Raw genomic sequence first — 23,566 nt, 5'->3', positions numbered from 1 at the left:
CCCTCACTGAGAGAATTACTGCCCCACCCTCACTGAGAATTACTGACCTCCCTCACTGATAATTACTGCCGCTCCCTAACTCAGAATTACTGCCCCTCCCTCACTGAGAGAATTACTGCCCCTCCCTCACTGAGAGAAATACTGACCCAACCTCAACGAAAGAAGTACTGCCCCTCCCTCACTGAGAATTACTGCCCCTCCCACACTGAGAATTACTGCCGCTCCCTCACTGAGAATTACTGTATCTCCCTCACTGAGAATTACTGCCCCTCCCTCACTGAGAATTACCGCCCCTCCCTCACTGAGAATTAAATGCCCCTCTCTCAGAGAATTACTGCCCCTCCCTCACTGAGAATTACTGCCCCTCCCTCACTGAGAGAATTACTGCCCCTCCCTCACTGAGAATTACTGCCCCTCCCTCACTGAGAGAATTAATGCCCCACCGTCACTGAGAATTACTGCCCCTCCCTCACTGAGAGAATTACTGCCCCTCCCTCACAGAGAATTACTGCCCCTCCCTCACTGAGAGAATTACTGCCCCTCCCTCACTGAGAATTACTGCCCCTCCCTCATGGAGAATTACTGCCCCTCCCTCACTGAGAATTACTGCCCCTCCTTCACTGAGAGAATTACTGCCCCTCCCTCACTGAGAATTACTGCCCCTCCCTCACTGAAAATTACTGCCCCTCCCTCACAGGTAGAAATACTGCCCTCCCTCAATGAGAATGATTGCCCCTCCCTCAATGAAAATTACTGCCCCTACCTCACTGAGAGAATTACTGCCCTTCCCTCACTGAGAGAATTACTGCCCCTCCCTCACTGAGAGAATTACTGCCCCTCCCTCACTGAGAAGTATTGCCCCCCCTTCACTGAGAATAACTGCCCCTCCCTCACTGAGAGAATTACTGCCCCTCCTTCACTGAGAGAATTACTGCCCCTCTTTCACTGAGAGAATTACTGCCCCTCCCTCACTGACAGAGTTACTGCCCCTCCCTTTGTGAAAATTACTGCCCCTCCCTCACTGAGAGAATTACTGCCCCTCCCTCACTGAGAATTAATGCCCCTCCCTCACTGAGAGAATTACTGCCCCTCCCTCACTGACAGAGTTACCGCCCCTCCCTTAGTAAAAATTACTGCCCCTCCCTCACTGAGAGAATTACTGCCCCTCCCTCACTGACAGAGTTACTGCCCCTCCCTCAGTGAAAATTACTGCCCCTCCCTCACTGAGAGAATTACTGCCCCTCCCTCACTGAGAATTAATGCCCCTACCTCACTGAGAGAATTACTGCCCCTCCCTCCCTGAGAATTAATGCCCCTCCCTCACTGAGAGAATTACTGCCCCTCCCTCACTGAGAGAATTACTGTCGCTCCCTCACTGGGAATTACAGCCCCTCCCTCACTGAGAGAATTACTGCCCCTCCCTCACTGAGAATTACTGACCGTCCCTCACTAAGAGAATTGCTGCCCCTCCCTCACTGAGAATTACTGTCCCTCCCTCACTGAGAGAATTACTGTCCTCCCTCACTGAGGATTACTGCCCCTCCCTCACTGAGAGAATTACTGCCCCTCCCTCACTGAGAATTACTGCCCCTCCCTCACTGAGAGAATTGCTGCCCCTCCCTCACTGGGAATTACTGTCCCTCCCTCACTGAGTGAATTACTGTCCCTCCCTCACTGAGAATTACTGCCCCTCCCTCACTGAGAGAATTACTGCCCCTCCCTCAGATAATTACTGCCCCTCCCTCACTGAGAGAATTACTGCCCCTCTCTCACTGAGAATTACTGCCCCTCCCTCACTGAGAATTATCGCACCTCACTCACTGAGAGAATTACTGCCCCTCCCTCACTGAGAATTATTGCCCCTCCCTCACTGAGAGAATTACTGGCCATCCCTCACTGATAATTATTGCCCCTCCCTCCCTCAGAGAATTACTGCCCCTCCCTCACTGAGAAAATTATTGCCCCTCCCTCATTGAGAATTACTCCTCCTCCCTCACTGAGTATTACTGCCCCTCCCTCACTGAGAAATACTGCCCCTCCCACACTGAGAATTACTGCCCCTCCCTCACTGAGTATTACTGCCCCTCCCTCACTGAGAAATACTGCCCCTCCCTCACTGAGAAATACTGCCCCTCCCAGACTGAGTATTACTGCCCCACCCTCACTGAGAAATACTGCCCCTCCCACACTGAGAATTACTGCCCCTCCCACACTGAGTATTACTGCCCCTCCCTCACTGAGAAATACTGCACCTCACACACTGAGAATTACTGCCCCTCCCACACTGAGAATTACTGCCCCTCCCTCACTGAGAATTACTGCCCCTCCCTCATGGAGAATTACTGCTGCTCCTTCACTGAGAGAATTACTGCCCCTCCCTCACTGAGGGAATTACTGCCCATCCCTCACTGAGAATTACTGACCCTCCCTCACTGAGAATTACTGCCCCTCCCTAACTGAGAGAATTACTGCCCCTCCCTCACTGAGAGAATTACTGTCCCTCCCCCACTGAGAATTACTGCCCCTCCCTCACTGAGAGAATTACTGCCCCTCCCTCAGATAATTACTGCCCCTCCCTCACTGAGAGAATTACTGCCCCTCTCTCACTGAGAATTACTGTCCCTTCCTCACTGACAATTACTGCCCCTCCCTCACTGAGAATTATCGCACCTCCCTCACTGAAAGTATTACTGCCCCTCCCTCACTGAGAATTATTGCCCCTCCCTCACTGAGAGAATTACTGGCCATCCGTCACTGATAATTATTGCCCCTCCCTCACTGAGAGAATTACTGCCCCTCCCTCACTGAGAATTACTGCCCCTCCCTCACGAAGAGAATTAATGCCCCTCCCTCACTGACAGAATTACTGCCCCTCCCTCACTGAGAGAATTACTGCCCCGTCCTCATTGAGAATTAGTGCCCCTCCCTCACTGAGAGAATTATTGCCCCTCCCTCACTGAGACAATTACTGCCGCTCCCTCACTGAGTATTATTGCCCTCCCTCACTGAGAAATACTGCCCCTCCCACACTGAGAATTACTGCTCCCCCCTCACTGAGAAATACTGCCCCTCCCACACTGAGAATTACTGCCCCTCCCTCACTGAGTATTACTGCCCCTCCCTCACTGAGAAATACTGCCCCAACCACACTGAGAATTACTGACCCTCCCACACTGAGTATTACTGCCCCTCCCTCACTGAGAAATACTGCCCCTCCCACACTGAGAATTACTGCCCCTCCCACACTGAGAATTACTGCCCCTCCCTCACTGAGAATTACTGCCCCGCCCTCATGGAGAATTACTGCCGATCCTTCACTGAGAGAATTACTGCCCCTCCCTCACTGAGAGAATTACTGCCCCTCCCTTACTGAGAATTACTGCCCCTCCCTCACTGAGAATTACTGCCCCTCCCTCACTGAGAATTACTGCCCCTCCCTCACTGAGAATTATCGCACCTCCCTCACTGCGAGAATTACTGCCCCTCCCTCACTGAGAATTATTGCCCCTCCCTCACTGAGAATTAGTGCCCCTCCCTCACTGAGAATTACTGCCCCTCCCTCACTGAGAATTATCGCACCTCCCTCACTGAGAATTACTGCCCCTCACTCACTGAGAGACTTACTGCCCCGCCCTCACTGAGAATTACTGCCCCTCCCTAACTGAGAGAATTACTGCCCCTCCCTCACTGAGAAAATTACTGCCCCTCCCTGATGGAGAATTACTTCCCCTCCTTCACTGAGAGAATTACTGCCCCTCCCTCACTGAGAGAATTACTGCCTCTTCACTGAGAATTACTGCCCCTCTTTCACTGAGAGAATTACTGCCCCTCCCTCACAGAGAATTACTGCCCCTCCCTCACTGAGAGAATTACTGCCCCTCCCTCACTGACAGAGTTACTGCCCCTCCCTTCGTGAAAATTACTGCCCCTCCCTCACTGAGAGAATTACTGCCCCTCCCTCACTGAGAATTAATGCCCCTCCCTCACTGAGAGAATTACTGCCCCTCCCTCACTGACAGAGTTACCGCCCCTCCCTTAGTGAAAATTACTGCCCCTCCCTCACTGAGAGAGTTACTGCCCCTCCCTCACTGAAAATTACTTCCCCTCCCTCACTGAGAATTACTGTCCCTCCCTCACTGAGAATTACTGCCGCTCCCTCACTGAGAATTAGTGCCCCTCCCTCACTGAGAATTACTGCCCCTCCCTCACTGAGAGAATTATTCCCCCTCCCACACTGAGAGAATTGTTGCCCCTCCCTCACTGAAAATTACTTCCCCTCCCTCACTGAGAATTACTGTCCCTCCCTCACTGAGAATTACTGCCCCTCCCTCACTGAGAATTATTGCCCCTCCCTCACTGAAAATTACTGCCCCTCCCTCACTGAGAATTAAATGCCCCTCTCTCAGAGAATTACTGCCCCTCCCTCACTGAGAATTACTGCCCCTCCCTCACTGAGAGAATTACTGCCCCTCCCTCACTGAGAATTAAATGCCCCTCTCTCAGAGAATTACTGCCCCTCCCTCACTGAGAATTACTGCCCCTCCCTCACTGAGAGAATTACTGCCCCTCCCTCACTGAGAATTACTGCCCCTCCCTCACTGAGAGAATTAATGCCCCACCGTCACTGAGAATTACTGCCCCTCCCTCACTGAGAATTACTGCCCCTCCCTCACTGAGAGAATTACTGCCCCTCCCTCACAGAGAATTACTGCCCCTCCCTCACCGAGAGAATTACTGCACCTCCCTCACTGAGAATTATTGCCCCTCCCTCATGGAGAATTACTGCCCCTCCCTCACAGAGAATTACTGCCCCTCCCTCATGGAGAATTACTGCCCCTCCCTCACTGAGAATTACTGCCCCTCTCTCACTGAGAATTCCTGCCCCTCCCTCACTGAGATAATTACTGCCCCTTCCTCACTGAGAATTACTGCCCCTCCCTCACTGAGAATTATTGTCACTCCCACACTGAGAGAATTACAGCCCCTCCCTCACTGAGAATTACTGCCCCTCCCTCACTGAGATAATTGCTGCCCCTCCCTCATTGAGAGAATTACTGCCCCTCCCTTACTGAGAATTGCTGCCCCTCCCTCACTGAGAATTACTGCCCCTCCCTCATTGAGAGAATTACTGCCCCTCCCTCATTGAGAGAATTACTGCCCCTCCCTCATTGAGAGAATTACTGACCCTCCCTCTGAGAGAATTACTGCCCCTCCGTCACTGAGAATTACTGCCCCTCCCTCACTGAGAATTACTGCCCCTCCCTCACTGAGAATTACTGCCCCTCCCTCACTGAGAAGTACTGACCTCCCTCACTGATAATTACTGCCCCTCCCTCACTGAGAATTACTGCCCCTCCCTCACTGAGAATTACTGCCCCTCCCACACTGAGAATTACTGCCGCTCCCTCACTGAGAATTACTGTATCTCCCTCACTGAGAATTACTGCCCCTCCCTCACTGAGAATTACTGCCCCTCCCTCACTGAGAGAATTACTGCCCCTCCCTCACTGAGAATTACTGCCCCTCCCTCACTGAGAGAATTAATGCCCCACCGTCACTGAGAATTACTGCCCCTCCCTCACTGAGAATTACTGCCCCTCCCTCACTGAGAGAATCACTGCCCCTCCCTCACAGAGAATTACTGCCCCTCCCTCACTGAGAATTATTGCCCCTCCCTCATGGAGAATTACTGCCCCTCCCTCACAGAGAATTACTGCCCCTCCCTCATGGAGAATTACTGCCCCTCCCTCACTGAGAATTACTGCCCCTCCCTCACTGAGAATTCCTGCCCCTCCCTCACTGAGATAATTACTGCCCCTCCCTCACTGAGAATTACTGCCCCTCCCTCACTGAGAATTATTGTCCCTCCCACACTGAGAGAATTACAGCCCCTCCCTCACTAAGAATTACTGCCCCTCCCTCACTGAGATAATTACTGCCCATCCCTCACTGAGAGAATTACTGCCCCTCCCTCACTGAGAATTATTGCCCCTCCCTCACTGAGAGAATTACTGACCCTCCCTCACTGAGAATTACTGCCCCTCCCTCACTGAGAATTACTGCCCCTCCTTCACTGAGAGAATTACTGCCCCTCCCTCACTGAGAATTACTGCCCCTCCCTCACTGAGAATTACTGCCCCTCCTTCACTGAGAGAATTACTGCCCCTCCCTCACTGAGAATTACTGCCCCTCCCTCACTGAAAATTACTGCCCCTCCCTCACAGGTAGAAATACTGCCCTACCTCACTGAGAATTATTGCCCCTCCCTCACTGAAAATTACTGCCCCTACCTCACTGAGAGAATTACTGCCCCTCCCTCACTGAGAAAATTACTGCCCCTCCCTGATGGAGAATTACTTCCCCTCCTTCACTGAGAGAATTACTGCCCCCCCTTCACTGAGAATTACTGCCCCTCCCTCACTGAGAGAATTACTGCCCCTCTTTCACTGAGAGAATTATTGCCCCTCCCTCACTCAGAGAATTACTGCCCCTCCCTCACTGACAGAGTTACTGCCCCTCCCTTAGTGAAAATTACTGCCCCTCCCTCACTGAGAGAATTACTGCCCCTCCCACACTGAGAATTACTGCCGCTCCCTCACTGAGAATTAAATGCCCCTCTCTCAGAGAATTACTGCCCCTCCCTCACTGAGAATTACTGCCCCTCCCTCACTGAGAGAATTGCTGCCCCTCCCTCACTGAGAGAATTACTGCCCCTCCCTCACTGAGAGAATTACTGCCCCTCCCTCACTGAGAATTACTGCCCCTCCCTCACAGAGAGAATTAATGCCCCACCGTCACTGAGAATTACTGCCCCTCCCTCACTGAGCATTACTGCCCCTCCCTCACTGAGAGAATTACTGCCCCTCCCTCACAGAGAATTACTGCCCCTCCCTCACAGAGAATTACTGCCCCTCCCTCACTGAGAATTATTGCCCCTCCCTCATGGAGAATTACTGCCCCTCCCTCACAGAGAATTATTGCCCCTCCCTCAATGAAAATTACTGCCCCCCCTCACTGAGAAGTATTGCCCCACGCTCTCTGAGAAAATTACTGCCCCTTCCTCACGGAGAGAATTACTGCCCCTCCCTCACTGAGAAGTATTGCTCCCCCCTCACTGAGAATTATTGCTCCTCCCTCACTGAGAATTAAATGCCCCTCTCTCAGAGAATTACTGCCCCTCCCTCACTGAGAATTACTGCCCCTCCCTCACTGAGAGAATTACTGCCCCTCCCTCACTGAGAATTACTGCCCCTCCCTCACAGAGAGAATTAATGTCCCACCGTCACTGAGAATTACTGCCCCTCCCTCACTGAGCATTACTGCCCCTCCCTCACTGAGAGAATTACTGCCCCTCCCTCACAGAAAATTACTGCCCCTCCCTCACTGAGAGAATTACTGCCCCTCCCTCACTGAGAATTACTGCCCCTCCCTCACTGAGAGAATTAATGCCCCACCGTCACTGAGAATTACTGCCCCTCCCTCACTGAGAGAATTACTGCCCCTCCCTCACAGAGAGAATTACTGCCCCTCCCTCACTGAGAATTATTGCCCCTCCCTCATGGAGAATTACTGCCCCTCCCTCACAGAGAATTATTGCCCCTCCCTCAATGAAAATTACTGCCCCCCCTCACTGAGAAGTATTGCCCCACGCTCTCTGAGAAAATTACTGCCCCTTCCTCACGGAGAGAATTACTGCCCCTCCCTCACTGAGAAGTATTGCTCCCCCCTCACTGAGAATTATTGCTCCTCCCTCACTGAGAATGACTGCCCCTCCCTCACTGAGAATTACTGCCCCTCCCTCACTGAGAATTACTGCCCCTCCCTCACTGAGAGAATTACTGCCCATCCCTCACTGAGAATTACTGCCCCTCCGTCACTGAGAGAATTACTGCCCCTCCCTCACTGAGAATTACTGCCGCTCCCTCACTGAGAGAATTACTGCCCCTCCCTCACTGAGAGAATTACTGCCCATCCCTCACTGAGAATTACTGCCCCTCCCTCACTGAGAGAATTTTTCCCCCTCCCACACTGAGATAATTACTGCCCCTCCCTCACTGAGAATTTCTGCCCCTCCCTCACTGAGAGAATTACTGCCCCACCCTCACTGAGAATTACTGACCTCCCTCACTGATAATTACTGCCGCTCCCTAACTCAGAATTACTGCCCCTCCCTCACTGAGAGAATTACTGGCCCTCCCTCACTGAGAGAAATACTAACCCAACCTCAACGAAAGAAGTACTGCCCCTCCCTCACTGAGAAGTACTGACCTCCCTCACTGATAATTACTGCCCCTCCCTCACTGAGAATTACTGCCCCTCCCACACTGAGAATTACTGCCGCTCCCTCACTGAGAATTACTGTATCTCCCTCACTGAGAATTACTGCCCCTTCCTCACTGAGAATTACCGCCCCTCCCTCACTGAGAATTAAATGCCCCTCTCTCAGAGAATTACTGCCCCTCCCTCACTGAGAATTACTGCCCCTCCCTCACTGAGAGAATTACTGCCCCTCCCTCACTGAGAATTACTGCCCCTCCCTCACTGAGAGAATTAATGCCCCACCGTCACTGAGAATTACTGCCCCTCCCTCACTGAGAGAATTACTGCCCCTCCCTCACAGAGAATTCCTGCCCCTCCCTCACTGAGAGAATTACTGCCCCTCCCTCACTGAGAATTACTGCCCCTCCCTCATGGAGAATTACTGCCCCTCCCTCACTGAGAATTACTGCCCCTCCTTCACTGAGAGAATTACTGCCCCTCCCTCACTGAGAATTACTGCCCCTCCCTCACTGAAAATTACTGCCCCTCCCTCACAGGTAGAAATACTGCCCTCCCTCAATGAGAATGATTGCCCCTCCCTCAATGAAAATTACTGCCCCTACCTCACTGAGAGAATTACTGCCCCTCCCTCACTGAGAGAATTACTGCCCCTCCCTCACTGAGAAGTATTGCCCCCCCTTCACTGAGAATAACTGCCCCTCCCTCACTGAGAGAATTACTGCCCCTCCTTCACTGAGAGAATTACTGCCCCTCTTTCACTGAGAGAATTACTGCCCCTCCCTCACTGACAGAGTTACTGCCCCTCCCTTTGTGAAAATTACTGCCCCTCCCTCACTGAGAGAATTACTGCCCCTCCCTCACTGAGAATTAATGCCCCTCCCTCACTGAGAGAATTACTGCCCCTCCCTCACTGACAGAGTTACCGCCCCTCCCTTAGTAAAAATTACTGCCCCTCCCTCACTGAGAGAATTACTGCCCCTCCCTCACTGACAGAGTTACTGCCCCTCCCTCAGTGAAAATTACTGCCCCTCCCTCACTGAGAGAATTACTGCCCCTCCCTCACTGAGAATTAATGCCCCTACCTCACTGAGAGAATTACTGCCCCTCCCTCCCTGAGAATTAATGCCCCTCCCTCACTGAGAGAATTACTGCCCCTCCCTCAGTGAGAGAATTACTGTCCCTCCCTCACTGGGAATTACTGACCGTCCCTCACTAAGAGAATTGCTGCCCCTCCCTCACTGAGAATTACTGTCCCTCCCTCACTGAGAGAATGACTGTCCCTCCCTCACTGAGGATTACTGCCCCTCCCTCACTGAGAGAATTACTGCCCCTCCCTCACTGAGAATTACTGCCCCTCCCTCACTGAGAGAATTGCTGCCCCTCCCTCACTGGGAATTACTGTCCCTCCCTCACTGAGTGAATTACTGTCCCTCCCTCACTGAGAATTACTGCCCCTCCCTCACTGAGAGAATTACTGCCCCTCCCTCAGATAATTACTGCACCTCCCTCACTGAGAGAATTACTGCCCCTCTCTCACTGAGAATTACTGCCCCTCCCTCACTGAGAATTATCGCACCTCACTCACTGAGAGAATTACTGCCCCTCCCTCACTGAGAATTATTGCCCCTCCCTCACTGAGAGAATTACTGGCCATCCCTCACTGATAATTATTGCCCCTCCCTCCCTCAGAGAATTACTGCCCCTCCCTCACTGAGAAAATTATTGCCCCTCCCTCATTGAGAATTACTCCTCCTCCCTCACTGAGTATTACTGCCCCTCCCTCACTGAGAAATACTGCCCCTCCCACACTGAGAATTACTGCCCCTCCCTCACTGAGTATTACTGCCCCTCCCTCACTGAGAAATACTGCCCCTCCCACACTGAGAATTACTGCCCCTCCCTCACTGAGAAATACTGCCCCTCCCTCACTGAGAAATACTGCCCCTCCCACACTGAGAATTACTGCCCCTCCCACACTGAGTATTACTGCCCCTCCCTCACTGAGAAATACTGCCCCTCACACACTGAGAATTACTGTCCCTCCCACACTGAGAATTACTGCCCCTCCCTCACTGAGAATTACTGCCCCTCCCTCATGGAGAATTACTGCTGCTCCTTCACTGAGAGAATTACTGCCCCTCCCTCACTGAGGGAATTACTGCCCATCCCTCACTGAGAATTACTGACCCTCCCTCACTGAGAATTACTGCCCCTCCCTAACTGAGAGAATTACTGCCCCTCCCTCACTGAGAGAATTACTGTCCCTCCCCCACTGAGAATTACTGCCCCTCCCTCACTGAGAGAATTACTGCCCCTCCCTCAGATAATTACTGCCCCTCCCTCACTGAGAGAATTACTGCCCCTCTCTCACTGAGAATTACTGTCCCTTCCTCACTGACAATTACTGCCCCTCCCTCACTGAGAATTATCGCACCTCCCTCACTGAAAGTATTACTGCCCCTCCCTCACTGAGAATTATTGCCCCTCCCTCACTGAGAGAATTACTGGCCATCCGTCACTGATAATTATTGCCCCTCCCTCCCTCAGAGAATTACTGCCCCTCCCTCACTGAGAAAATTATTGCCCCTCCCTCATTGAGAATTACTCCTCCTCCCTCGCTGAGAATTACTGCCCCTCCCTCACTGAGAATTACTGCCCCTCCCTCACTGAGAGAATTACTGCCCCGTCCTCATTGAGAATTAGTGCCCCTCCCTCACTGAGAGAATTATTGCCCCTCCCTCACTGAGACAATTACTGCCGCTCCCTCACTGAGTATTATTGCCCTCCCTCACTGAGAAATACTGCCCCTCCCACACTGAGAATTACGGCCCCTCCCTCACTGAGAAATACTGCCCCTCCCACACTTGAGAATTACTGCCCCTCCCACACTGAGTATTACTGCCCCTCCCTCACTGAGTATTACTGCCCCTCCCTCACTGAGAAATACTGCCCCTCCCACACTGAGAATTACTGCCCCTCCCTCACTGAGAAATACTGCCCCAACCACACTGAGAATTACTGACCCTCCCACACTGAGTATTACTGCCCCTCCCTCACTGAGAAATACTGCCCCTCCCACACTGAGAATTACTGCCCCTCCCACACTGAGAATTACTGCCCCTCCCTCACTGAGAATTACTGCCCCGCCCTCATGGAGAATTACTGCCGCTCCTTCACTGAGAGAATTACTGCCCCTCCCTCACTGAGAGAATTACTGCCCCTCCCTTACTGAGAATTACTGCCCCTCCCTCACTGAGAATTACTGCCCCTCCCTCACTGAGAATTACTGCCCCTCCCTCACTGCGAGAATTACTGCCCCTCCCTCACTGAGAATTATTGCCCCTCCCTCACTGAGAATTACTGCCCCTCCCTCACTGAGAATTACTGCCCCTCCCTCACTGAGAATTATCGCACCTCCCTCACTGAGAATTACTGCCCCTCCCTCACTGAGAGACTTACTGCCCCGCCCTCACTGAGAATTACTGCCCCTCCCTAACTGAGAGAATTACTGCCCCTCCCTCACTGAGAGAATTACTGTCCCTCCCCCACTGAGAATTACTGCCCCTCCCTCACTGAGAGAATTACTGCCCCTCCCTCAGATAATTACTGCCCCTCCCTCACTGAGATAATTACTGTCCCTCCCTCACTGAGAATTACTGCCCCTCCCTCACTGAGAATTATCGCACCTCCCTCACTGAGAGAATTACTGCCCCTCCCTCACTGAGAATTATTGCCCCTCCCTCACTGAGAGAATTACTGGCCATCCCTCACTGATAATTATTGCCCCTACCTCCCTCAGAGAATTACTGCCCCTCCCTCACTGAGAAAATTATTGCCCCTCCCTCATTGAGAATTACTCCTCCTCCCTCGCTGAGAATTACTGCCCCTCACTCAGAGAGAATTACTGCCCCTCCCTCACTGAGAATTACTGCCCCTCCCTCACTAAGAGAATTAATGCCCCTCCCTCACTGACAGAATTACTGCCCCTCCCTCACTGAGAGAATTACTGCCCCTCCCTCACTGAGAATTACTGCCCCTCCCTCACTGAGAGACTTACTGCCCCGCCCTCAGAGAATTACTGCCCCTCCCTAACTGAGAGAATTACTGCCCCTCCCTCACTGAGAGAATTAATGTCCCTCCCCCACTGAGAATTACTGCCCCTCCCTCACTGAGAATTACTGCCCCTCCCTCACTGAGAATTACTGCCCCTCCCTCACTGAGAGACTTACTGCCCCGCCCTCACTGAGAGAACTACCGCCCCTCCCTCACTGAGAGAATTACTGCCCATCCCTCACTGAGAATTACTGACCCTCCCTCACTGAGAATTACTGCCCCTCCCTCACTGAGAATTACTGCCCCTCCCTCACTGAGAGACTTACTGCCCCGCCCTCACTGAGAATTACTGCCCCTCCCTCACTGAGAATTACTGCCCCTCCCTCACTGAGAGACTTACTGCCCCGCCCTCACTGAGAATTACTGCCCCTCCCTCACTGAGAGAATTATTGCCCCTCCCTCACTGAGACAATTACTGCCGCTCCCTCACTGAGTATTATTGCCCTCCCTCTGAGTATTATTGCCCTCCCTCACTGAGAAATACTGCCCCTCCCACACAGAGAATTACTGCCCCTCCCTCACTGAGAATTACTGCCCCTCCCTCACTGAGAATTATCGCAACTCCCTCACTGAGAGAATTACTGCCCCTCCCTCACTGAGAATTATTGCCCCTCCCTCACTGAGAGAATTACTGGCCCTCCCTCACTGATAATTATTGCCGCTCCCTCACTGAGAGAATTACTGCCCCTCCCTCACTGAGAATTATTGCCCCTCCCTCACTGAGAGAATTACTGGCCCTCCCTCACTGATAATTATTGCCCCTCCCTCACTGAGAGAATTACTGGCCCTCCCTCACTGATAATTATTGCCGCTCCCTCACTGAGAGAATTACTGCCCCTCCCACACTGAGAATTTCTGCCCCACCCACACTGAGAGAATTACTGCCACTCACTCACTGAGAGAATTACTGCCCCTCCCTCACTGAGTATTACTGCCCCTCCGTCACTGAGAAATACTGCCCCTCCCACACTGAGAATTACTGCCCCTCCCACACTGAGTATTACTGCCCCTCCCTCACTGAGAAATACTGCCCCTCCCACACTGAGAATTACTGCCCCTCCCTCACTGAGTATTACTGCCCCACCCTCAGAGAAATACTGCCCCTCCCACACTGAGAATTACTGCCCCTCCCACACTGAGTATTACTGCCCCTCCCTCACTGAGAAATACTGCCCCTCACACACTGAGAATTACTGCCCCTCCCACACTGAGAATTACTGCCCCTCCCTCACTGAGAATTACTGCCCCTCCCTCATGGAGAATTACTGCTGCTCCTTCACTGAGAGAATTACTGCCCCTCCCTCACTGAGGGAATTACTGCCCATCCCTCACTGAGAATTACTGACCCTCCCTCACTGAGAATTACTGCCACTCCCTCACTGAGAATTACTGCCCCTCCCTCACTGAGAGACTTACTGCCCCGCCCTCACTGAGAATTACTGCCCCTCCCTAACTGAGATAATTACTGCCCCTCCCTCACTGAGAGAATTACTGTCCCTCCCCCACTGAGAATTACTGCCCCTCCCTCACTGAGAGAATTACTGCCCCTCCCTCAGATAATTACTGCCCCTCCCTCACTGAGAGAATTACTGCCCCTCTCTCACTGAGAATTACTGTCCCTTCCTCACTGACAATTACTGCCCCTCCCTCACTGAGAATTATCGCACCTCCCTCACTGAAAGTATAACTGCCCCTCCCTCACTGAGAATTATTGCCCCTCCCTCACTGAGAGAATTACTGGCCATCCGTCACTGATAATTATTGCCCCTCCCTCCATCAGAGAATTACTGCCCCTCCCTCACTGAGAAAATTATTGCCCCTCCCTCATTGAGAATTACTCCTCCTCCCTCGCTGAGAATTACTGCCCCTCCCTCACTGAGAGAATTACTGCCCCTCCCTCACTGAGAATTACTGCCCCTCCCTCACTAAGAGAATTAATGCCCCTCCCACACTGACAAAATTACTGCCCCTCCCTCACTGAGAGAATTACTGCCCCGTCCTCATTGAGAATTAGTGCCCCTCCCTCACTGAGAGAATTATTGCCCCTCCCTCACTGAGACAATTACTGCCGCTCCCTCACTGAGTATTATTGCCCTCCCTCACTGAGAAATACTGCCCCTCCCACACTGAGAATTACTGCCCCTCCCTCACTGAGAAATACTGCCCCTCCCACACTTGAGAATTACTGCCCCTCCCACACTGAGTATTACTGCCCCTCCCTCACTGAGTATTACTGCCCCTCCCTCACTGAGAAATACTGCCCCTCCCACACTGAGAATTACTGCCCCTCCCTCACTGAGTATTACTGCCCCTCCCTCACTGAGAAATACTGCCCCAACCACACTGAGAATTACTGACCCTCCCACACTGAGTATTACTGCCCCTCCCTCACTGAGAAATACTGCCCCTCCCACACTGAGAATTACTGCCCCTCCCACACTGAGAATTACTGCCCCTCCCTCACTGAGAATTACTGCCCCGCCCTCATGGAGAATTACTGCCGCTCCTTCACTGAGAGAATTACTGCCCCTCCCTCACTGAGAGAATTACTGCCCCTCCCTTACTGAGAATTACTGCCCCTCCCTCACTGAGAATTACTGCCCCTCCCTCACTGAGAATTACTGCCCCTCCCTCACTGAGAATTCTCGCACCTCCCTCACTGAGAATTACTGCCCCTCCCTCACTGAGAGACTTACTGCCCCGCCCTCACTGAGAATTACTGCCCCTCCCTAACTGAGAGAATTACTGCCCCTCCCTCACTGAGAGAATTACTGTCCCTCCCCCACTGAGAATTACTGCCCCTCCCTCACTGAGAGAATTACTGCCCCTCCCTCAGATAATTACTGCCCCTCCCTCACTGAGAGAATTACTGCCCCTCTCTCACTGAGAATTACTGTCCCTCCCTCACTGAGAATTACTGCCCCTCCCTCACTGAGAATTATCGCACCTCCCTCACTGAGAGAATTACTGGCCATCCCTCACTGATAATTATTGCCCCTACCTCCCTCAGAGAATTACTGCCCCTCCCTCACTGAGAAAATTATTGCCCCTCCCTCATTGAGAATTACTCCTCCTCCCTCGCTGAGAATTACTGCCCCTCACTCACTGAGAGAATTACTGCCCCTCCCTCACTGAGAATTACTGCCCCTCCCTCACTAAGAGAATTAATGCCCCTCACTCACTGACAGAATTACTGCCCCTCCCTCACTGAGAGAATTACTGCCCCTCCCTCACTGAGAATTACTGCCCCTCCCTCACTGAGAGACTTACTGCCCCGCCCTCACTGAGAATTACTGCCCCTCCCTAACTGAGAGAATTACTGCCCCTCCCTCACTGAGAGAATTAATGTCCCTCCCCCACTGAGAATTACTGCCCCTCCCTCACTGAGAATTACTGCCCCTCCCTCACTGAGAATTACTGCCCCTCCCTCACTGAGAGACTTACTGCCCCGCCCTCACTGAGAGAACTACCGCCCCTCCCTCACAGAGAATTACTGCCCATCCCTCACTGAGAATTACTGCCCCTCCCTCTCTGAGAATTACTGCCCCTCCGTCACTGAGAGACTTACTGCCCCGCCCTCACTGAGAATTACTGCCACTCCCTCACTGAGAATTACTGCCCCTCCCTCACTGAGAGACTTACTGCCCCGCCCTCACTGAGAATTACTGCCCCTCCCTCACTGAGAGAATTATTGCCCCTCCCTCACTGAGACAATTACTGCCGCTCCCTCACTGAGTATTATTGCCCTCCCTCACTGAGAAATACTGCCCCTCCCACACTGAGAATTACTGCCCCTCCCTCACTGAGAAATACTGCCCCTCCCACACTGAGAATTACTGCCCCTCCCACACTGAGTATTACTGCCCCTCCCTCACTGAGAAATACTGCCCCTCCCACACTGAGAATTACTGCCCCTCCCTCACTGAGAAATACTGCCCCTCCCACACTGAGAATTACTGCCCCTCCCTCACTGAGTATTACTGCCCCTCCCTCACTGAGTATTACTGCCCCTCCCTCACTGAGAAATACTGCCCCAACCACACTGATAATTACTAACCCTCCCACACTGAGTATTACTGCCCCTCCCTCACTGAGAAATACTGCCCCTCCCACACTGAGAATTACTGCCCCTCCCTCACTGAGAATTACTGCCCCTCCCTCACTGACTTACTGCCCCGCCCTCACTGAGAATTACTGCCCCTCCCTCACTGAGAAAATTACTGCCCCTCCCTCACTGAGAATTATCGCATCTCCCTCACTGAGAGAATTACTGCCCCTCCCTCACTGAGAATTATTGCCCCTCCCTCACTGAGAGAATTATTGGCCCTCCCTCACTGATAATTATTGCCGCTCCCACACTGAGAATTACTGCCCCTCCCACACTGAGAGAATTACTGCCCCTCCCTCACTGAGAATTACTGCCTCTCCCTCACTGATAATTACAGTCCCTCCCTCAGAGAATTACTGCCCCTCCCTCACTGAGAAAATTACTGCCCCTCCCTCATTGAGAATTACTCCCCCTCCCTCACTGAGAATTACTGCCCCTCCCTCACTGAGAGAATTACTGCCCCTCCCTCACTGAGAGAATTAATCCCCCTCCCTCACTGACAGAATTACTGCCCCTCCCTCACTGAGAGAATTACTGCCCCTCCCTCACTGAAAGAATTACTGCCCCGCCCTCATTGAGAATTACTGCCCCTCCCCCACTGAGAGAATTACTGCCCCTCCCACACTGAGTATTACTGCCCCTCCCTCACTGAGAAATACTGCCCCTCCCACAGAGAATTACAGCCCCTCCCTCACTGAGTATTATTGCCCTCCCTCACTGAGAAATACTGCCCCTCCCTCACTAAGAGAATTAATGCCCCTCCCTCACTGACAGAATTACTGCCCCTCCCTCACTGAGAGAATTACTGCCCCTCCCTCACTGAGAGAATTACTGCCCCGCCCTCATTGAGAATTAGTGCCCCTCCCTCACTGAGAGAATTATTGCCCCTCCCTCACTGAGACAATTACTGCCGCTCCCTAACTGAGTATTATTGCCCTCCCTCACTGAGAAATACTGCCCCTCCCACACTGAGAATTACTGCCCCTCCCTCACTGAGAAATACTGCCCCTCCCTCACTGAGAATTACTGCCCCTTCCACACTGAGTATTACTGCCCCTCCCACACTGAGAATTACTGCCCCTCCCTCACTGAGTATTACTGCCCCTCCCTCACTGAGTATTACTGCCCCTCCCTCACTGAGAAATACTGCTCCAACCACACTGAGAATTACTGACCCTCCCTCACTGAGAATTACTGCCCCGCCCTCATGGAGAATTACTGCCGCTCCTTCACTGAGAGAATTACTGCCCCTCCCTCACTGAGAGAATTACTGCCCCTCCCTTACTGAGAATTGCTGCCCCTCCCTCACTGAGAATTACTGCCCCTCCCTCACTGAGAATTACTGCCCCTCCCTCACTGAGAGAATTACTGCCCCTCCCTCACTGAGAGAATTACTGCCCATCCCTCACTGAGAATTACTGACCCTCCCTCACTGAGAATTACTGCCCCTCCCTCACTGAGAGACTTACTGCCCCGCCCTCACTGAGAATTACTGCCCCTCCCTAACTGAGAGAATTACTGCCCCTCCTTCACTGAGAGAATTACTGTCCCTCCCCCACTGAGAATTACTGCCCCTACCTCACTGAGAATTACTGCCCCTCCCTCACTGAGAATTACTGCCCCTCCCTCACTGAGAGACTTACTGCCCCGCCCTCACTGAGAGAATTACTGCCCCTCCCTCACTGAGAGAATTACTGCCCATCCCTCACTGAGAATTACTGACCCTCCCTCACTGAGAATTACTGCCCCTCCCTCACTGAGAATTACTGCCCCTCCCTCACTGAGAGACTTACTGCCCCGCCCTCACTGAGAATTACTGCCCCTCCCTAACTGAGAGAATTACTGCCCCTCCCTCACTGAGAGAATTACTGTCCCTCCCCCACTGAGAATTACTGCCCCTCCCTCACTGAGAGAATTACTGCCCCTCCCTCAGATAATTACTGCCCCTCCCTCACTGAGAGAATTACTGCCCCTCTCTCACTGAGAATTACTGTCCCTCCCTCACTGAGAATTACTGCCCCTCCCTCACTGAGAATTATCGCACCTCCCTCACTGAGAGAATTACTGCCCCTCCCTCACTGAGAATTATTGCTCCTCCCTCACTGAGAGAATTACTGGCCATCCCTCACTGATAATTATTGCCCCTCCCTCCCTCAGAGAATTACTGCCCCTCCCTCACTGAGAAAATTATTGCCCCTCCCTCATTGAGAATTACTCCTCCTCCCTCGCTGAGAATTACTGCCCCTCCCTCACTAAGAGAATTAATGCCCCTCCCTCACTGACAGAATTACTGCCCCTCCCTCACTGAGAGAATTACTGCCCCTCCCTCACTGAGAGAATTACTGCCCCGCCCTCATTGAGAATTAGTGCCCCTCCCTCACTGAGAGAATTATTGCCCCTACCTCACTGAGACAATTACTGCCGCTCCCTCACTGAGTATTATTGCCCTCCCTCACTGAGAAATGCTGACCCTCCCACACTGAGAATTACTGCCCCTCCCTCACTGAGAAATACTGCCCCTCCCACACTGAGAATTACTGCCCCTCCCACACTGAGTATTACTGCCCCTCCCTCACTGAGAAATACTGCCCCTCCCACACTGAGAATTACTGCCCCTCCCACACTGAGAATTACTGCCCCTTCCTCACTGAGAATTACTGCCCCGCCCTCATGGAGAATTACTGCCGCTCCTTCACTGAGAGAATTACTGCCCCTCCCTCACTGAGAGAATTACTGCCCCTCCCTTACTGAGAATTACTGCCCCTCCCTCACTGAGAATTACTGCCCCTCCCTCACTGAGAATTACTGCCCCTCCCTCACTGAGAATTACTGCCCCTCCCTCACTGAGAAAATTACTGCCCCTCCCTCACTGAGAGAATTACTGCCACTCTCTCACTGAGAATTACTGTCCCTTCCTCACTGAGAATTACTGCCCCTCCCTCACTGACAATTACTGCCCCTCCCTCACTGAGAATTATCGCACCTCCCTCACTGAGAGAATTACTGCCCCTCCCTCACTGAGAATTATTGCCCCTCCCTCACTGAGAGAATTACTGGCCCTCCCTCACTAATAATTATTGCCGCTCCCTCACTGAGAGAATTACTGCCCCTCCCTCAGTGATAATTATTGCCGCTCCCACACTGAGAATTACTGCCCCTCCCACACTGAATTACTGCCCCTCCCTCACTGAGAAAATTACTGCCCCTCCCTCACTGAGAAAATTACTGCCCCTCCCTCACTGAGAATTACTCCCCCTCCCTCACTGAGAATTACTGCCCCTCCCTCACTGAGAGAATTACTGCCCCTCCCTCACTGAGAATTACTGCCCCTCCCTCACTGAGAGAATTAATCCCCCTCCCTCACTGACAGAATTACTGCCCCTCCCTCACTGAGAGAATTACTGCCCCTCCCTCACAGAGAATTACTGCCCCTCCCTCACTGAGAGAATTATTGCCCCTCCCTCACAGAGAATTACTGCCCCTCCCTCACTGAGAATTACTGCCCCTCCCTCACTGAGAATTACTGAACCTTCCCTCACAGAGAATTACTGCCCCTCCCTCACAGAGAATTACTGCCCCTCCCTCATGGAGAATTACTGCCCCTCCCTCACTGAGAATTCCTGCCCCTCCCTCACTGAGATAATTACTGCCCCTCCCTCGCTGAGAATTACTGCCCCTCCTTCACTGAGAGAATTACTGCCCCTCCCTCACTGAGAGAATTACTGCCCCTCCCTCACTGAGAGAATTACTGCCCCTCTTTCACTGAGAGAACTACTGCCCCTCCCTCACAGAGAATTACTGCCCCTCCCTCACTGAGAGAATTACTGCCCCTCCCTCACTGAGAATTACTGCCCCTCACTCACTGAGAGAATTACTGCCCCTCCCTCACAGAGAATTACTGCCCCTCCCTCACTGAGAGAATTACTGCCCCTCCCTCACTGAGAATTACTGCCCCTCCCTCACTGAGAGAATTACTGCCCCTCCCACACTGAGTATTACTGCCCCTCCCTCACTGAGAAATACTGGCCCTCCCACACTGAGAATTACTGCCCCTCCCTCACTGAGTATTATTGCCCTCCCTCACTGAGAAATACCGCCCCTCCCACACTGAGAATTACTGCCCCTCCCTCACTGAGTATTACTGCCCCTCCCTCACTATGACTGCCCCTCCCTCACTGAGAAATACTGGCCCTCCCACACTGAGAATTACTGCCCCTCCCACACTGAGTATTACTGCCCCTCTATCACTGAGAAATACTGCCCCTCCCACACTGAGAATTACTGCCCCTCCCTCACTGAGTATTACTGCCCCTCCCTCACTGAGAAATACTGCCCCTCCCTCACTGAGAAATACTGGCCCTCTCACACTGAGAATTACTGCCCCTCCCTCACTGAGTATTATTGCCCTCCCTCACTGAGAAATACTGCCCCTCCCACAGAGAATTACCGCCCCTCCCTCACTGAGAGAATTACTGCCCATCCCTCACTGAGAATTACTGACCCTCCCTCACTGAGAATTACTGCCCCTCCCTCACTGAGAATTACTGCCCCTCCCTCACTGAGAGACTTACTGCCCCGCCCTCACTGAGAATTACTGCCCCTCCCTAACTGAGAGAATTACTGCCCCTCCCTCACTGAGAGAATTACTGTCCCTCCCCCACTGAGAATTACTGCCCCTCCCTCACTGAGAGAATTACTGCCCCTCCCTCAGATAATTACTGCCCCTCCCTCACTGAGAGAATTACTGCCCCTCTCTCACTGAGAATTACTGTCCCTCCCTCACTGAGAATTACTGCCCCTCCCTCACTGAGAATTATCGCACCTCCCTCACTGAGAGAATTACTGCCCCTCCCTCACTGAGAATTATTGCCCCTCCATCACTGAGAGAATTACTGGCCATCCCTCACTGCTAATTATTGCCCCTACCTCCCTCAGAGAATTACTGCCCCTCCCTCACTGAGAAAATTATTGCCCCTCCCTCATTGAGAATTACTCCTCCTCCCTCGCTGAGAATTACTGCCCCTCACTCACTGAGAGAATTACTGCCCCTCCCTCACTGAGAATTACTGCCCCTCCCTCACGAAGAGAATTAATGCCCCTCCCTCACTGACAGAATTACTGCCCCTCCCTCACTGAGAGAATTACTGCCCCTCCCTCACTGAGAATTACTGCCCCTCCCTCACTGAGAGACTTACTGCCCCGCCCTCACTGAGAATTACTGCCCCTCCCTAACTGAGAGAATTACTGCCCCTCCCTCACTGAGAGAATTAATGTCCCTCCCCCACTGAGAAATACTGCCCCTCCCACACTGAGAATTACTGCCCCTCCCTCACTGAGAAATACTGCCCCTCCCACACTGAGAGTTACTGCCCCTCCCTCACTGAGTATTACTGCCCCTCCCTCACTGAGTATTACTGCCCCTGCCTCACTGAGAAATACTGCCCCAACCACACTGAGAATTACTGACCCTCCCACACTGAGTATTACTGCCCCTCCCTCACTGAGAAATACTGCCCCTCCCACACTGAGAATTACTGCCCCTCCCACACTGAGAATTACTGCCCCTTCCTCACTGAGAATTACTGCCCCGCCCTCATGGAGAATTACTGCCGCTCCTTCACTGAGAGAATTACTGCCACTCCCTCACTGAGAGAATTACTGCCCCTCCCTTACTGAGAATTACTGCCCCTCCCTCACTGAGAATTACTGCCCCTCCCTCACTGAGAATTACTGCCCCTCCCTCACTGAGAGACTTACTGTCCCGCCCTCACTGAGAATTACTGCCCCTCCCTCACTGAGAAAATTACTGCCCCTCCCTCACTGAGAGAATTACTGCCACTCTCTCACTGAGAATTACTGTCCCTTCCTCACTGAGAATTACTGCCCCTCCCTCACTGACAATTACTGCCCCTCCCTCACTGAGAATTATCGCACCTCCCTCACTGAGAGAATTACTGCCCCTCCCTCACTGAGAATTATTGCCCCTCCCTCACTGAGAGAATTACTGGCCCTCCCTCACTAATAATTATTGCCGCTCCCTCACTGAGAGAATTACTGCCCCTCCCTCACTGATAATTATTGCCGCTCCCACACTGAGAATTACTGCCCCTCCCACACTGAATTACTGCCCATCCCTCACTGAGAATTACTGCCTCTCCCTCACTGATAATTACAGTCCCTCCCTCAGAGAATTACTGCCCCTCCCTCACTGAGAAAATTACTGCCCCTCCCTCACTGAGAATTACTCCCCCTCCCTCACTGAGAATTACTGCCCCTCCCTCACTGAGAGAATTACTGCCCCTCCCTCACTGAGAATTACTGCCCCTCCCTCACTGAGAGAATTAATCCCCTTCCTCACTGACAGAATTACTGCCCCTCCCTCACTGAGAGAATTACTGACCCTCCCTCACTGAAAGAATTACTGCCCCGCCCTCATTGAGAATTACTGCCCCTCCCCCACTGAGAGAATTACTGCCCCTCCCACACTGAGTATTACTGCCCCTCCCTCACTGAGAAATACTGGCCCTCCCACACTGAGAATTACTGCCCCTCCCTCACTGAGAAATACTGCCCCTCCCACACTGAGAATTACTGCCCCCCCACACTGAGTATTACTGCCCCTCCCACACCGAGAAATACTGCCCCTCCCACACTGAGAATTACTGCCCCTCCCTCACTGAGTATTACTGCCCCTCCCTCACTGAGAAATACCGCCCCTCCCACACTGAGAATTACTGCCCCTCCCTCACTGAGTATTACTGCCCCTCCCTCACTGAGTATTACTGCCCCTCCCTTACTGAGAATTACTGCCCCTCCCTCACTGAGAATTACTGCCCCTCACTCACTGAGAGAATTACTGCCCCTCCCTCACAGAGAATTACTGCCCCTCCCTCACTGAGAGAATTACTGCCCCTCTATCACTGAGAAATGCTGCCCCTCCCACACTGAGAATTACTGCCCCTCCCTCACTGAGTATTACTGCCCCTCCCTCACTGAGAAATACTGCCCCTCCCTCACTGAGAAATACTGGCCCTCCCACACTGAGAATTACTGCCCCTCCCTCAC

The sequence above is a fragment of the Pristiophorus japonicus genome, chromosome 26, assembly GCF_044704955.1.
Source record: "Pristiophorus japonicus isolate sPriJap1 chromosome 26, sPriJap1.hap1, whole genome shotgun sequence".
NCBI lineage: Eukaryota > Metazoa > Chordata > Chondrichthyes > Pristiophoridae > Pristiophorus > Pristiophorus japonicus.
This window is presented reverse-complemented; position numbering follows the sequence as displayed.